Source organism: Arachis ipaensis, chromosome B6 (genome assembly GCF_059453495.1).
Source record: "Arachis ipaensis isolate K30076 ecotype BB chromosome B6, ASM5945349v1, whole genome shotgun sequence".
In the NCBI taxonomy this organism is placed as follows: Eukaryota; Viridiplantae; Streptophyta; class Magnoliopsida; order Fabales; family Fabaceae; genus Arachis; species Arachis ipaensis.
In genome coordinates, this window is record NC_142441.1 from 51,334,595 (window position 1) to 51,346,992 (window position 12,398).

General features: G+C 38.6%; 1 pseudogene; it reads right to left on the bottom strand.

Annotated features, from left to right (window-relative positions):
* Positions 1-259: 259 nt before the first annotated feature.
* Positions 260-12,398, bottom strand: part of LOC148555543 (uncharacterized) — a 193,399-nt pseudogene continuing 181,260 nt past the window's right edge.

The window sequence follows — 12,398 nt, forward strand, 5'->3', positions numbered from 1 at the left end:
CACTTTCTTTTGGTGTGCCAATTTGGTACACATTGTTGCCTCTCCTAGCGTTCACCTATTGAACGCTGTGCTCAATTTTTGAGCGCTCTCCTTATGGTGCGCGCATTCCCCTCTTTGGGACTCCTTTAGTGAGCGCCAAGTTCACTTGCCGAGCACTGCCTAGCGCTCCCTTGGTTGAGCGCTACATTGAAATTTTGAGCGCCCTTAGTGGGTGGATGGCACGAGGCCTTGGCTCCCAGGCTGAACTTCACAAAAACGTTCACAAAGTGAATGCCACGTTCACTTCCGAAGTGAACGCTATCCCAAAAGCGTTGCTGAGTGTGGCATTCACAAAGAGAACGTAGCGCTTCCCTGATTGCTTCCCTTTCTTTTTCATTTCTTCACCTACAAGCAACCAAACAACCAATCAAAGTCTCACCAAAATCACAAGATCTTTGCATCATTCATATAATCAATTAATTCTAGCATAAAACCTATGATTTTGTGTAAAATAAATGATGTTTGATTGATTCAACATAATCATGAAAATTCACTCCAATCACTTACTTATTGTGCAAGAAAGTGCATAAAACCTAATGAAACAAATGAAAAATGCTTGTAAAACTAGCATAAGATGACTTGTCATCACAACACCAAACTTAAACCTTGCTTGTCCCCAAGCAAGCACTAAACATGAGAAGAAATGAAATCAAACAGAGAAGCATACATGTCCTTATTTAGCAGGTAATAGAATTTAGCCTATGGGGTTTTATGCAGACAAAATGCGGCTCAATTATTCTTTGCTGATAGATATGAAATGCCTCTTTGAAGATTCAATAGAGTTGCTGCTATAATTCCTTGTTCTTTCATTGGTCTCTGTTGGATTTTTTCCTTCTTTATTTTGCTTCAAAACCTTATTTCTCAATGGTGGCTTAGTGTCAAGTGTTGCAGCACCCTTTTGGCTCAAATTTTTCTCAACACTTCATCACTACAGACACTTGGCTCACAATTCTTCTTAAGAACATTGATGCCCAGCATCTCTTTGGATCACTAAATCCTTTGTAACTAGGATGCTCTTGATAATGGACATTCGGTTGGTAATCCCGGATTAGTTAATCCAAGTTACCAAGTTTTAAAAGACTCCTCAGAACCTAATTGTCCAAGCAGATCCTAGTACAAGAAGCTTCACAAACATATGTCCTAAGGTCCAAGCTATTGGTGTCTAGCCTTATTGTTTGTTTCTTTCATTTTTGTTGCCAATCCTTGGCTTTTATTTTCTTTTTCCTTCTTACTTTTCTTTATTTTCCAGGGATGTTCATTAATAAAAGGTTTTATAACAGCAACTAAGTTCACACTATAAGAGATATTCTATTCTGCAGCTTTTATTATTGAGCTTATCATCCAATCAAGCAATTACCACCACTGAATTTCATTCTAATTCCTACCACATTGGACAATCACTTTCTATTTCAAACATTTTCTCTTATTGATGTAAAAGGGAAACAAGACATGAATTTAATGCAGATGAAGATGAAGACAAGCATTTCCACTAGTGCATTTAACAGACATCAAAATTTGCACTATTTACACTAAGCATCAAGGTAAACAGCAGCTTCTCATTCAGAATATTTCAAAGCAGAATAAATTTTATGACAATACAACCTCTCAGGAGTGTCTTGCAGCTTTTCTTTTTTGTTATCATCATCTTTTACTTTTGCATCACCCTTGGTGATTATTCTTTTAAGAGGCTGAGTGTCTTTTCTGCACAATTATTGGAAGTTGCTTGTTTTTCCAAACACTTAGGCAGATGGTTAGCATGCATGAATTATTGTAGGTTCTTGAACTTACTTTGGTGAGGGAACACCAAACTTAGTCCCTTGCTACTGTCTATGATGCATTAATTACATTAAACCTTGTACTTTTGCTAAAAGTAATAAAACTAAAAACTAGAAAATAGACAATGGTTTAGTGGTTTCCCTGATTGCTTGGAGTTAGTAACCATTTATACAGAAGGTTGAAATGTGTTTTTAAATGAGATTTTTGGTGGAACACCAAACTTTGCTCCTTGCAATATAGAGTAGTCTACTTAACCTTTTTATTGAAATAGTTTACAAAAAGAAAACTACCTCTGGTTAGGTTGCCTCCCAACAAGCACTCTTTTAATGTCACTAGCTTGACATCCTTCATTCTTGCTCAACTTAGCTTCTGAATCTCCTTCTCTTTGTCCCAAGGGCCTCCCAAATAATGCTTTGCCCTGTGACCATTTGCTATGAAATTGTTCTTTATTGCTTTATCTATGAGTTCAAGACTTCCATAAGGGAGAACCTTTGTTACCAAGTAGGGACCAGTCCATTTAGACTTGAGTTTGCCAAGAAAAACTTTGAGCCTGGAGTTATACAAGAGTACTTGCTGTCCTGGTTTGAACTCCTTCTTTGAGATCCTTTTGTCATGCCATCTCTTGGCTATTTCCTTGTATATCTTAGCATTTTCATAGGCTTCCAGTCTAAACTCATCCAACTCATTTAATTGCAATAGCCTCTTCTCTCCTGCTGCCTGAGAATCAAGGTTGAGGAGTTTAGCGGCCTAGAAAGCTTTATGCTTAAGCTCTACAGGAAGGTGACAAGACTTGCCAGATAACAACTGAAAAAGAGACTTTCCAATAGGAGTTTTGAATGCTATTCTATATGCCCAGAGAGCATCTTCTAATTTTCTGGCCCAATCCTTTCTTGTATTCCCCACTGTTTTCTCCAAAATCCTCTTCAACTCCCTATTTGCAAGCTCTGCTTGGCCATTAGTCTGTGGGTGATATGTTGTGGCTACTTTATGCATCACCCCATATTTGTGAAGTAGTTTCTCCATCTGTTTGTTGCAAAAGTGACTACCACCATCACTGACAATACCCTTAGGCACTCCATATCTAGTAAAAATGTGCTTCTTAAGGAATTGAAGGACAATTTGTGCATCACAGTTGGTTGTTGCCATGGCTTCCACCCACTTTGAGACATACTCTACTGCTACAAGTATGTATTTAAAAGAATATGAAGGTGGAAAAGGGCCCATAAAATCTATGCCCCAAAGATCAAAGAGTTCTACCTCCAAGATGTAGTTCTGAAGCATCTCATTCCTTCTTGTTAATCCTCCAGCTCTTTAGCACTCATTGCATTGATGAACAAACTCTCTAGTATCCTTGAATATGGTTGGCCAATAAAATCCGCTTTGAAGTACTTTGGCTGCTGTTCTTTCTGGTCCAAAATGTCCACCATAAGCTAAACCATGACAATGCCATAGTATGTCTCTCATCTCACTCTCAGGAACACATTTCCTAATCATTCCATCTAGACACCTCTTGAATAAGAATTGTTCATCCCATAAGAATTTCTTGGCCTCATTTAGCAGCTTCTTCACTTGTTCCTTGGTGAATTCTTGGGGAATCTTCCTTCCAACCTTGTATTTTGTAATATCTACAAACCAGGGAGCTTGTTGGATTTGCAAAAGGTGTTCATCTGGAAAGCTTTCGTTCACTGGATGTGAGGCTTGATTAGCTTCTTGTGATAGTCTTGACAAATGGTCTGCCACTTGGTTCTCATTCCCTTTCCTATCTCTCACTTCAATGTCAAATTCTTGTAGCAGCAACATCCCCCTAATAAGCCTTGGCTTTGAATCATGTTTATACATGAGATACCTGAGAGTAGCATGATCAGTATATACTATAACCTTTGAACCAATCAAGTATTGTCTAAAGTTATCAAATGCATATACAATTGCTAAGAGCTCTTTCTTGGTGGTGGTATCATTTTTCTGTGCTTCATTTAACACCTTGCTAGCATAGTATATAACATGATGCAGCTTGTCTTTCTTTTTCCCTAATACAGCACCAATTGCAAGTCACTTGCATCACACATAAGTTCAAAAGGCAATTCCCAATCTGGGGGTGTGATGATTGGTGTTGTAGTGAGTTTTCTTTTTAAATTTTCAAAGGCATGCTTGCAATTGTCATCAAAGATGAAAGGATTATCAATCACTAGCAAATTGCTTAGTGGTTTTGCTATTTTTGAAAAATCTTTGATGAATCTCCTGTAAAAACCAGCATGTCCAAGAAAACTTCTTACTGCTTTCACATTAACAGGTATAGGAAGATTTTCAATGATTTTTATTTTTGCTTTGTCAACTTCTATACCTTTGCTTGAAACCTTATGCCCAAGAACTATCCCTTCAGGAACAATGAAATGGCATTTCTCCCAATTCAATACCAAATTAGTTTCTTGGCATCTTTTCAAAACAAGAGTTAAATGATGCAAGCAGGTGATAAATGAACTGCCAAAGACAGAAAAATCATCCATGAAGACTTCTAAAACTTTTTCCACCATGTCAGAAAATATAGAAAGCATACACCTTTGAAAAGTTGCAGGGGCATTGCACAGCCCAAAGGGCATCCTTCTATAAACAAAGACTCCAAATGGGCAGGTGAAGGAAGTCTTTTCTTGATCCTTGGGATCCACCACTATTTGATTGTATCCAGAGTACCCGTCCAAGAAGCAATAGTATGCATGGCCAGCCAATCTTTCCAGTATCTGGTCGATGAATGGGAGAGGAAAATGATCTTTCCTTGTAGCATCATTTAATCTTCTATAATCTATGCACATCCTCCACCCAGTCACTGTCCTTGTGGGAATGAGTTCATTCTTCTCATTGAAGATGACAGTCATGCCACCTTTCTTTGGCACTACTTGTACTGGGCTCACCCAAGAGCTGTCACAGATTGGGTATATGATTACAGCATTCCATAGCTTCATCACTTCTTTTTGAACCACCTCCTTCATGGTTGGGTTAAGGCTTCTTTGGGGTTGAACTACAGGCCTTGAATCTTCCTCCAATAGAATTTTGTCCATACAGATGGTAGGGCTTATGCCCTTGATATCATCAATTGTCCAACCCAAGGCTGTCTTGTGAGCTTTCAACACTTCGATCAGCTTTATTTCTTCTTCTATGTTCAAGGAGGAATTTATGATCACTGGCAGGGCCTCTGCTTCTCCAAGAAATACATACTTGAGATGAGGGGGAAGAGGCTTTAACTCTTGTTTTGACTTTTCTTCTGTCTTGCCTTCAGAGGAGATTTCTACTACTTCCTCTCTTATTAAATCTTGTTCCACTTCTGTTTCCACTTCTTGTTCCTCCTAGTTGTTGGCCTCAAGTAACAACGTCTCTACTTCTTCCACCATTTCCACTCTCATATGCTCTTCTTTCTTAGGGGGATATTTCATGGCTTTAAATACATTGATGATCATCTTTTCATCATGTACTCTTAGTGTGATTTCTCCATTTTCTACATCAATTATAGCCCTTGCTGCGGCTAGAAAGGGCCTCCCCAAGATGATTGAGTTGTGTCCTTCTTCCTCCATGTCCAAAATGACAAAGTCAGCAGGAAATATGAATTCTCGTACTTTCACTAACAAATTCTCCACAACTCCATTAGGTATTTTGAGCGATCTATCAGCCATTTGAAGTGACATTCTAGTTGGCCTGAGTTCCTCTATTGCAAGCTGCTTCATTAATGAGAGAGGCATCAAGTTGATGCTGGCTACTAGATCACATAGGGCTTTGTTCAATGTTCTATTCCCTATAGTGCAAGATAGGATGAAGCTTCCTGGATCTTTGAGCTTTGGTGGAAGACCTCTTTGGATGATAGCACTGCATTCTTGGGTCAAGATTACTGTCTCCTTCTCATTCCAGCTCCTTTTCTTATTGATGAGCTCTTTGAGAAATTTTGCATATAAAGGCATTTGTTTTAGAGCTTCAGCAAGTGGAATGTTGATCTCCAGCTTCTTAAAAACTTCTAAAAACTTTGGGAACTGTTGATCCTTTAGCTCCTTTTGCAATCTTTGAGGATATGGCAGAGGAGGGGTGTAAGTCTTCACTTCCTTCCTCTATTCTTGTGGAGGCTCCTCTATACTTTGCTTACCCTTCTTTGAAGATTGAGGATCCTCATCCTTCTCCTTGAGCTTTTCTTGATCTTGCTTATCTTTTTCTCCTACTTGCTTCTTGCTGCCAATATTATTCCCTACAGGCTTCTTGTTAGCTTCTTTGCCATTCTCCAAGGTTCTTCCACTCCTTAATTGGATTGTTTTGTATTCTTCCTTGGGGTTAGGAATGTTGTCACTTGGCAGTGCATTGGGTGCTCTTTCAGCTGCTGTTTGCTTGGACAATTGGCTAATTTGCCTCTCTAAATTTCGCAGTGAAGCTTCATGGTTTTTGTTGGCCAATTCTTGATGCTTGATCATCTTTTCCATCATCATCTCCAAGTTGGAGATCTTTTGAGATTCTTGGGGTGGTTGTGGTTAATTATGGGATGTTGAGGGTGGATGATAGTTATTTTGGTTAGTGGATGGGTTATTGGGTGGATAGTAGTTGGGTGGGGGTTGATTGTTTTGTGATTTTCTATATTGGTTTTGGTTAGTGTTTTGATGGTTTTGATGGTTTGTGTTTCTGAAGTTATTTTGGTTTGAGTTTCTTTGCCAAGGTTGCTGGTTCTGGTAACGGTTCCCTTTTTGTCCATCCATTATTGCGTTTGTCGATCAAAGTGCATATCTCTTTTTCAATAAAAAAAAGGGTATTCTCATATATATATCGTTTTGGCGGCATGGCCGAGCGGTAAGGCGGGGGAATGCAAATCCTTTTTCCCCAGTTCAAATTCGGGTGTCGCCTGATCGACAAGAGAATTGAATTTTGACCTTTCTCCCCATTTCAGATTTGGGTGGTTTCTCCAAGATGAGTTGTAAGTATCTCCATGAAAATTATTTGATCCAGAGCCTTGATTGTGCATGTACTACACTTGTTCAGGTTGCTGCTCTTCATAGTTTTCCTCCTGCTACCCCCCACACCACTGGTGATTGATTAGTTGTGCTCACTGCTGCAAGTTGTAGTCCATCCATCCTCTTTGACGTTGTTTCAATTTGCTGTTGAAACTGCTGGTGTATGAGTTTATTCTGTGCTCATATGGCATCAACTCCTTCAAGCTCAAATACACCTTTCTTTGGGGATGCTTGCCTTTTAGAGGAGTAGAAATACTCATTGTTGGTTACCATGTCTATGAGATCTTGTGCCTCTTGAGCAGTTTTCATCATTTGCAAAGATCCTCCTGATGAATAATCCAAAGCTTTCCTTGAAGGTAAGGACAAGCCTTCATAGAAATTCTGCAACTCCACCCATTCACTGAACATTCCCTCTGGACACCATCTGATTAGAGCTTTATACCTCTCCCAAGCTTCATACAATAATTCTCCTTCTTGCTGTCTGAAGGTTTGCACATCAATTTTTAGCTTAATGACTCTTTGGGGTGGATAGAATTTGGCTAGAAATTTGCTAACCAAATCATCCCATCAGGTGATGCTCTCTTTAGGGAAGGTTTCTAACCAATGTGTGCCTTTGTCTCTCAGTGAAAATGGAAATAAAAGAAGCTTGTATATGTTAGGGTGGATTCCATTGGTTTTCACAGTGTCACAGATTCTTAAAAACACAAAGAGGTGTTGGTTTAGATCTTCAGCAGCACTTCCTTCATATTGATAATTATTCTGAACCAGGGTAATCAATTGATGTTTGAGTTCAAAGTTATTAGCATGGACATTGGGGGTTAGGATGATGCTCCCACAATTCCTTGGGTTAGGGATAGTGTAAGAAGCTAAGACTCTTCTCCGAGGTTGGCCATTGTTGTTGGCCACACCATCAGGTGGATTAGGGGCATTCCCTTCCATTTCTTGATCCTCTTCTTCTGATTCTGCTTCTCCTATAACTCCCTTTCCCTTTGCTTCTCTTCTTCTTCTCAAGAGTGTTTTCTCCGGTTCAGAATCAAAGGAGGTGGACTCACCTCTTCTTCCTCCTGACATACAAACAAAACTAGAAACTCAAATGAAACACTCTACTGCTAGAGTGAGATTAATGTTAGCTTAAACAAAAACTCAAACAGTTAGAATGCCAAACAAAAATAAAGAAAAAGTGCTTAATCTAGATTATCACCCTACTTAATCATTGTCAATCTGAATCAATCCCCGGCAACGGCACCAAAAACTTGGTGAGGGAAAAATGATTTCCACACAAATTCACTGGCAAGTGTACCGGGTCGCATCAAGTAGTAATAACTCACAAGAGTGAGGTCGATCCCATAAGGATTGATGGATTGAGCAAATTTAGTTAGGTGATGAATTTAGTTAAGCAAATAGTTGATGATTTAAGTGAAATTTTGATTACAGAAAGTGAATTGCAGAAAGTTAAAGTGCAGAAAGTAAATTGGGCAGAAAAGTAAAGTGCAGAAGAGGTAAATTGCAGAAACTTAAAGTGCAAGAAATTAAAAGAGCTGAAACTTAAATTGCAAGAAAAGTAAATGACTGAAACTTAAAGTGCAAGAAAGTTAAATTGCAGAATCTAAATTGCTAGGAAACTTAAATTGCATGAAGAATAAAGGGAATTGGGTGTTGGGATTCAAATTGAACTAGAAAATGTAAATTAAAGTAAATCAGAGAGCTATGAGATGAAGAGATTCAGGTCAGGATCTCAATAGCAAAACAGAAATGGAAAATTGCTTGAAGAAATAAAACAACAAGAAAACTTAGATCAATTATGAAATTCTAAAAAAGAAATTGACAATTGTAAAAGAGTAACAAGAGCAGAAAGCAGATCTAGATCTCAATCACTCTCTTGAAGAAACTACAGAAGAAGTAGAATGAAAGCAGAAAAGGAAGTTAAAATTCAATTTCAAATTCTTAGAACTATAAAAAGGAAAAGTGAAAGATAATTCTTAGATGAAGAATTTCAGTGGTGTTCTTCAATCTGAATCCAAAACCCAAAACAGAAAATAAAAATTGCAGAAGAAAGAACAAACTGAAAGAAAACTTAGATCTAATCCCCAATTTCTCAAATTCTAAGATGAAAATTTAAAAGAGAGCAAAAAAGGTAAAAGTAAAATGTGAAGTAAAGGTCCTTTCTCAAATCAAAATTGCTCCTATTTATACACTTTCTATTTTCAGTCATTGAGCATTGGAATGGGCTTTTTACTTTGGACTTGAAGAAGAGTGGGTCAGGGGTGGCTTGGTTCAAGTGGATCAAGGTTGCATTATAGCTCCGGTGGAGTGTTCCGTGCAATTAGTGAACGCTGTGTTCACTTCCTTTTGGTGCGCCAATTTGGTGCGCATTGTTGCCTCCCCTAGCATTCACCTATTGAACGATGCGCTCAATTTTTGAGCGCTCTCCTTATGGTGAGTGCATTCCCCTCTTTAGCGCTCCTTTAGTGAGCACTAAGTTCACTTGCCAAGCGCTACCTAGCGCTCCCTTGGTTGAGCACTTCTCCTAGCGCTCCCTTGGTTGAGCAGCGCTACGTTGAAATTTTGAGCGCCCTTAGTGTGTGGATGGCACTAGGCCTTGGCTCCCAAGCTGAACTGCACGAAAACGTTCACAAAGTGAACGCCACGTTCACTTCCAAAGTGAACGCTATCCAGAAAGCGTTGCTGAGTGCGGCGTTCACAAAGAGAACGTAGCGCTTTCCTGATTGCTTCCCTTTCTTTCTTATTTCTTCACCTACAAGCAACCAAACAACCAATGAAAGTCTCACCAAAATCACAAGATCCTTGCATCATTTATAGAATCAATTAATTCTAGCATAAAACCTTGATTTTGTGTAAAATAAATGAGGTTTGATTGATTCAACATAATCATGAATATCCACTCCAATTACTTACTTATTGTGCAAGAAAGTGCATAAAACCTAATGAAACAAATGAAAAATGCTTGTAAAACTAACATAAGATGACTTGTCATCACTCCCCACACTTAAACATTAGCATGTCCTCATGCTAAGCTCAAGGAGATAAAAGGAATGAATTAGGGAAAGTAAAACTCATGAAATGCAACCTAGATATGAATGCAACTATATGCTAAGATGCTTCTGTCCACTTGGTTAGAAGTAAACAAGGTCTCCAAGACAAATATAAATATGATTTCACTAATTCAAATCATGCAATAAAAGACAAGCAAACTTGTAGGAAGATAGCTCATGAAAGCAGGAAACATAGAATCAAGCATTGAACCCTCACTGGTAGTGTATATCACTTTAACTCTCTCAAGTGTCTAGGGTTAATTCACTCACATCTTCTCTAGTCATGCTTTCTAAAACTTTGTTCTCCCTCTAACCAATCAACAAAAATTTAGTATACCAATGCAAACATCCTGAGGTCTTTTCAAGGTTGTAATGGGGCTAAGGTAAGGGTGAGGATATATGTATGGCCAAGTGAGCTATAATATGAATCTTTGACTAACCCAAGCTCTCACCTAACACACACACATACTCTACGTAATTCCAAAATCATGCCTAGCTACCCAAAATTTCCACTTTTGCATGACATACTCATGCATCAAGTTTTCTTTAATTTCATCACATATGCATTGATCTTTTATTAAACTTAACATTGCGGTAATTTTGTCCCCTTATTCACTTATTTACTTAATTATTTGAATATTTTTGGTTTTTCTCTCTTTTTTTTTCATCATGAAAGCAAACACAACATATCAATGCACATGAGTTTTTAATTTTTCTGGTCTCATAAGAGTATGCACCCAAATTCCCAATACTTTTGTCACTAAAACACAACACACTTTCATCAACCCAAGTTCCCACAGTTCCCCACACTTAATTGATACACAATCTCTAACTTAAGCTAACCAAAGATTTACTTGGGGTAATTAATTATTTTTCCGCTTAAGGCTAGTGATGTGGTAAAATATAGAAAAGAAGGGGATTAAAAGGCTCGAGGTGGCAAACAAAGGTGATTGAAAGGGTAGGCTATTTGGGGTAAGTGAGCTAGTAACAAATGATGGCCTCAATCGTATGCAAGCATGTAAATACACTAAACAATGGACATATAGAATGGAACAAAGCAAAGATTGCAATTATAGAGAAGAGAACACACAAGAATAAAAATTTATGGCTAAATAATGTAACCATGTAATTAAGCTCAAATTTCACGGGTTGTATGTTCTTAGCTATAATTCATGTTCCAAATTAGAATCCTCAAACAAGTTTAACACAAATTTTCAATTTAAACTAGTGAAATGCTATAAAATAGGATCTTGAGAAGAAACTTATTACTTCAACCAAGTAGAACATACATGCAAACAATTATTATCATGAAATCTATCTTATCTAACAAAAGAAAAGCTAAAATGTTGGTGTTAAAAGAGAGAAGTTACCTCCGGAAATCAGGGACTGACCTACCCACACTTAAGGTTTGGCACGGTCCTCTGTGCCATCAGTAAGGAGCAAGGGAGGGCTAGAAGCGTCGCCTCCAGTGTTTGGTTCGCCTGGGCTGCTTGTGCTACTGGATGAAGGGGAGTCTAGGGTGTCCTTTGGTTCTGGAGGTGGGTGTGTGGTATGCAAAATCGTGATCGTTCATTCCTTGGTAACGGCGCTAAAAACTTAATACACACGTTCATAATCTTAGTTCTTTGTCACAACTTCGCACAACTAACCAGCAAGTGCACTGGGTCGTCCAAGTAATAAACCTTACGTGAGTAAGGGTCGATCCTATGGAGATTGTCGGCTTGAAGCAAGCTATGGTCACCTTGCAAATCTCAGTCAGGCGGATTCAAATGGTTATAGAGTTTTAATAATTAAAAGATAAATAAAACGTAAAATAAAGATAGAGATACTTATGTAATTCATTGGTGAGAATTTTAGATAAGCGTATGGAGATGCTTTGTTCCTTCTAAATCTCTGCTTTCCTACTGTCTTCATCCAATCCTTCATACTCCTTTCTATGGCAAGCTTTATGCAGGGCATCACCGTTGTCAATGGCTACATCCTGTCCTCTCAGTGAAAATGGTCCAAAATGCGCTGTCACTGCACGGCTAATCATCTGTCGGTTCTCAATCATACTGGAATAGGATTCAGTAATCCTTTTGTGTCTATCACTACGCCCAGCACTCGCGAGTTTGAAGCTCGTCACAGCCATCCCTTCCCAGATCCTACTCGAAATACCACAGACAAGGTTTAGACTTTCCAGATCTCAAGAATGGCACCCAATAATTCTAGCCTATACCACGAAGACTTTGATCGTAGATCAGGAGGCTAAGAGATATGCATTCAAGCTTGTTTTCATGTAGAACAGAAGTGTTTGTCAGGCACCCATTCATAAGTGAGAATGATGATGAGCGTCACATAATCATCACATTCATCATGTTCTTGTGTGCGAATGAATATCTTAGAGAAGAAATAGGCTTGAATTGAATAGAAAAACAATAGTACTTTGCATTAATTCATGAGGAACAGCAGAGCTCCACACCTTAATCTATGGTATATAGAAACTCTACCGTTGAAAATACATAAGAACAAGGTCCAGGCATGGCCGAATGGCCAGCCCCCATAAAGGTCTAAGATA